At 40.7% G+C, this 4,853-nt stretch overlaps 1 pseudogene; it reads left to right on the top strand.

The window, feature by feature from the left end:
- Positions 1 to 3,823: 3,823 nt before the first annotated feature.
- LOC138929978 (nudC domain-containing protein 2 pseudogene) lies at positions 3,824 to 4,305 on the top strand (annotated as a pseudogene).
- Positions 4,306 to 4,853: the final 548 nt, after the last annotated feature.

The raw sequence follows: 4,853 nt of genomic DNA, 5'->3' as shown, positions 1-4,853 counted from the left end.
TTTATTGTGATCCCAAATTAGATAACATAGCATTGGAACAGGAATTTACTTGGAAATGTGAAAATAATTAGCAGTACAATTAATGGGATCAAGAAATAGAGAAATAAAAGTAAATGGTTGTTAATTATTGAATTTTTATCCTCTTCTTCTGTCATTCTGTAAAATTAAAATATATATGTATAACCTGGATTTGTTTGGCTTATTTAAGAAAGTAGCAGAAAATCTGAATGAATAAGCCTCTGCTCACTGGCTTATTTATTCCCAAGACCTTCATAGAGCCTGTGTTCTGTGGAAGGCCCTGTGTTAGCAGTGGGGACACTGAGAGAAGCAGGACACACCCACACCTAGAGTGATGGTCTAAGAACTGCAGTCACAGAAGGAAGATGGAGAGATGTCCCTAATCCCACAGAACAGGGCAACATGGGGCAGGGTGGTGGGGCTCCAGAAGGAGCACTGGAGTGTCAGTGCCAGAGCCAGGGCAGTTTGGGGCTTTGGGAAGCTAGAGTTCCTGTGAGAGATGATGATGAGAGGTGATTGTGATGAAGCTCAGTGGTGGCAGCCCTCAGACTTGCAAACTGTGTGTCTTGGGGGTGAGGGGAAAATCTGAAATGGATCATTACTATGAGGTGTCCTTTTGGAGGGCTTCCTTGTGGCTCAGCTGGTAAAGAATCCACCTGCAATGCGGGAGACCTAGGTTTGGTCCCTGGGTTGGGAAGATCCCCTGAAGAAGGGAAAGGCTACCCACTCCAGTATTCTGCCCTGGAGAATTCCATGGACTGCAGTCCTTTTGGATCCTGGGTAAACCCTAGAGAGATCTCATCCTGGGACAAGAGGGAAGGGGCCTTGACTCTTGTCGCATTGCTGTTGGCCACAGGGATGAAGTAGTTGTTTTCTACTCTCCATCTGCTAGGATTTCTTTTCAATATGTGGTCACACCTCTTGAGAGTGATGCCAAGAAGTCCGTGGACAAGAACTGTTTTCCCTGGTCTGGGAGAGCCAGAGTCCATGGCATTATTATTAGGTAATCTTGAGAGTATTAGGGGCAACTCTTAAGTAGTGTATAGATTTTTGGTAGAGGTGGAATTAGTGAAAATCATAGTTTGGATGGGAGAGCTGGGAGGGAGAGAAGGAGTTGGTTCTTGACAAATTGTAGAAGCTTTGAGTTGCATCCAGCTGGGGAAGACTCCTCCATGCCTGAATTAAGTGGTAGATCCTCAAGGAAGGAGATCCTGCTAAGTTTTATTAATAAAACAAAGTTTCTGGCTAAATTAGCATTCTCTGTCATATTGTGTTGCATGCTGTCTAAGATATCTTAGGTAACAGCAACAACAAAATTTCCCAGAGCCCAGAGTTGTGAAATTGAGATCCAAATACTAGTACAAATAACTGCTAATCATAAAGATCAAACCAGGTTCTGTGTGAGGTGCTTTATTTATATCCTTGCAGTCCTACAGACAGGGCTCCTCATACCTGTTTGCTGCACAGATGAAGAACTGGGGCCCCAGGGTTTGGGCATCTTCCCAGGATCACATGCTATTAACCAGGGTGGGGTCAGGCTCCCATAACAGAATATCATAGACTGTGTGTAGCTGAAACAACAGATGTTTATTTCTCACAGTTCTGGAGCCTGGGAAGCTAGAAATCAAGATGGCTTGATGGTTGGTACCTGGTGTGAACTCTCTACCTGGCTTGTATGTGGCCCCCTTCTCACTATGCCCTCACGTGGCAGGAGGGAGAGAGAGAGAGAGAAGAAGCAAGTTCTGTGGTATCATTTTGTATAGGGGCACTGATCTCATATTGAGGGCCCTACCCTCAAAACCTCATCTAAACCTCATTACGTCCCAAAGGCTCCATCCCCAAATACATCACATAGGGGGTTAAGCTTCAACATATGAATTTTAGGGGGACACTATTGAGTCCATAGCATCTCCCTTGTAGATGAGGAAAGACCATGAAACAAACATCTACTAAGGCTGAATTCCTAAAACTCTAGAATATTCCTACTAGGTGAAAAATGCTTCCTTAATGGACATGCCAGCTTCAATTTTAAAAGAGTAAGTAATCATCCTTCTTCTGTCTCTTGTCTGATACATGCCTCACAAGAAATCCCTGATTTTCAGTGTGCCTAATGGCACCTGTGCAGATGCTCAGGCAAGTTCAGCCACGTGGAGGGTAGCAGAGACTTGGGCTGAGATTGTTCTTGCATCAGAAGAAAGGAGAACATTCTTGCTTAATGAGATTATAGACAGAAATTGCCATAAATCAATGTGCAGGCCTGACCCTGCCTCCTGTTATCCCTAGCAGCCTTCTTGGGCACCAGTCAGAGTTTAGTACACAGTAGGTACTGGTACAGCTGTCTTTAGATTCCTCTCTGGTGCAAAAAACCCTATTGTGACTCTAACCTTTACTTTCTGGGGTCCAAGGACTTAGGCTGAGTGGGCAGGTACCTGGCGGGCCAGCCCATGATCTTTTCAAAGGGTGAAGCACCTGGCACCATGGCACCTGGAAGAACCTCTTGTAGTGAGGGTACAGCTTCAGAAGGGCGTAGGATCATTTGCTGGCTTGGCACTCTGTGGGCTTTTTCACATCTGGCAACCTAGGAGGGAGTCAAAGAAAATCCCAAGGTTGAAAGATATAAGATCAACACATAAAATTTACTGTATTTACATACAACTACAATTTTAAAAATTAGAAACCAAAACTTTTAAACACCATTTTCTGATGAGTTATGATGAGTATTATTTACTCTGATTTCTTTATTTTAATTAATTTATTTATTTTAATTGAAGGCTAATTACTTTACAATATTTTAATGTTTTTTTGCCATACATTGACATGAATCAGCCATGGGTGTACATGTGTCCCCCATCCTGAACACCCTCTCTTACCTCCCTCCCCATCTCATCCCTCAGGATCATCCCAGTGCCCCGGCCCTGAGCACCCTGTCTCATGCATCGAACCTGGACTGGCGATCTATTTCACATATGGTAATATACATGCTTCAATGCTATTCTCTCAACTCATCCCACCCTCGCCTTCTCCCACAGAGTCCCAAAGTCTGTTCTTTACATCTGTGTTTCTTTTGCTGTCTCCCATATAGCATCATTGTTACCATCTTTCTAAATTCCATATATATGTGTTAGTATACTGTATTAGTGTTTTTCTTTCTGATGTAATTCTCTCTGTATAGTAGGCTCCAGTTTCATCCACCTCATTAGAACTGATTCAAATGCTCTGATTTCCGTGATGAGTATATGTTGCTTCTATAGTGCTCAAATAGATTCCTAAGTTATTATAAAAATTTTAAGTTTTAGAAGGCTTTCGTTTCAGCTGAAAAGTTATGTGCCCAGAAATATCCACTAAGTTTCATTTCATATGTAACAAGAAATCTTTTAAATTATCTCCATTAATATATGAATTTCCTCTTCAGAAAAAAATTACCATTTTCCAAAATTGCAACATTTAGGTATAAATCTAACAAGACAAGCACAAGATCTATGTGTTGAAAGCTACAAAATGCTAATGAAAGAAATCGAGACCTAAATAAATAGTAAATAAATAGAGATAAGTATCATAGATTGGTCAACTCAACGTAGTGATGATGTCTGTTTTCACTAAATTGATCCATACATTTAAAGCAATGTCAAAATTGCTTTAAATTCCAGCAGAATTTTTTTTGTAGATATAAACAAGCGATTCAAAAAGTTTATGGAAGGACAAAAAAACTAATGGAAGGACAAAAGAACAAGAATAGCTAAAACAATTATGAAAAAGTACAGTAGCTGCTTGCTCAGTGCCACCATGGCCAGGAGGCGACTAGAGTATGTCAGCCCCATTTGAGGCTTGCAGTGGGGTGGTTTCATGTGGAACGCCATGGGGCCAGTGGTACCAGACCTTGGAGGAGGTGTTCACTGAAGTTCAAATACCGTCAGGCACTTGCACCCAGGATAGCCAGTGCAGCCTGCAGAGCAAGCATGTGGCAGTGGCTATGGGTGGCCACAAGATCCTCAAGGTAGTGGCGGGGCAAACTCTGACTCTGCAATAGCTAATGAGGGAACATGGACTCTGGAGGATAGAAAAATGATCCGTATTGTTCTTACAAAAATGAGGAGAGATGCAGCAAATTGTCGGACTTCTCTTCTAGAATATGAATATGCAGCTCACCCTTGGGTTCAAGACCAAATGCAGAGAAAATTTACATTAGGGAGATTCCAGAAAGAAAATCCTGGTTTTTACTTCAGTGGGGCAGAAATCTCAGGAAACTACACTAAAGGTGAACCAGATTTCTCGAATCATGAGAAATAACTGATCTTGCTGCATTTTGTGGATCCTAGCAGATGTTGCCAACATAATCAGAGCAACAGATTATGTGGTGGAAGGAAAATGTGGATGCTTAGTTAACAAATTGCAAAATACATTTAAATATGGTTCTAAAAGTTGCATTCAAATATGATTTACATAGGAAACATCATAAATACTGTGGGAACTATTCTATTGATACATGGTAACTTTTCTTTTGGACTTGATTTTGCTCAGCATGATGTTTTATATGCTGCATTTTACTAATTTCATATTTAACCTGTATTTTTAATATGAAAACTTTTAAGGTATAGATCATGTAAAATGACAGGGTGCTTTCAGGGAAAATTAAGTTTTTCTTTCAATAACTGTGATGCAGGAATTATGTTCAATAAATTTTTCTAAATAGGAAAAAAAATAGGATAAAATTCTACTTTCTTAAAATACCTGATTTTAAGAACAGGTTGTAGTAATCAGTGTATACCCATGGATGATTCTTCCTGATGTCTGACAGAAAACAAGAGAATTCTGTAAAGCTATTATCATTCCATTAA

The sequence above is a fragment of the Ovis canadensis genome, chromosome X, assembly GCF_042477335.2.
Source record: "Ovis canadensis isolate MfBH-ARS-UI-01 breed Bighorn chromosome X, ARS-UI_OviCan_v2, whole genome shotgun sequence".
Classification (NCBI taxonomy): Eukaryota; Metazoa; Chordata; class Mammalia; order Artiodactyla; family Bovidae; genus Ovis; species Ovis canadensis.
This window is presented reverse-complemented; position numbering and strand designations above follow the sequence as displayed.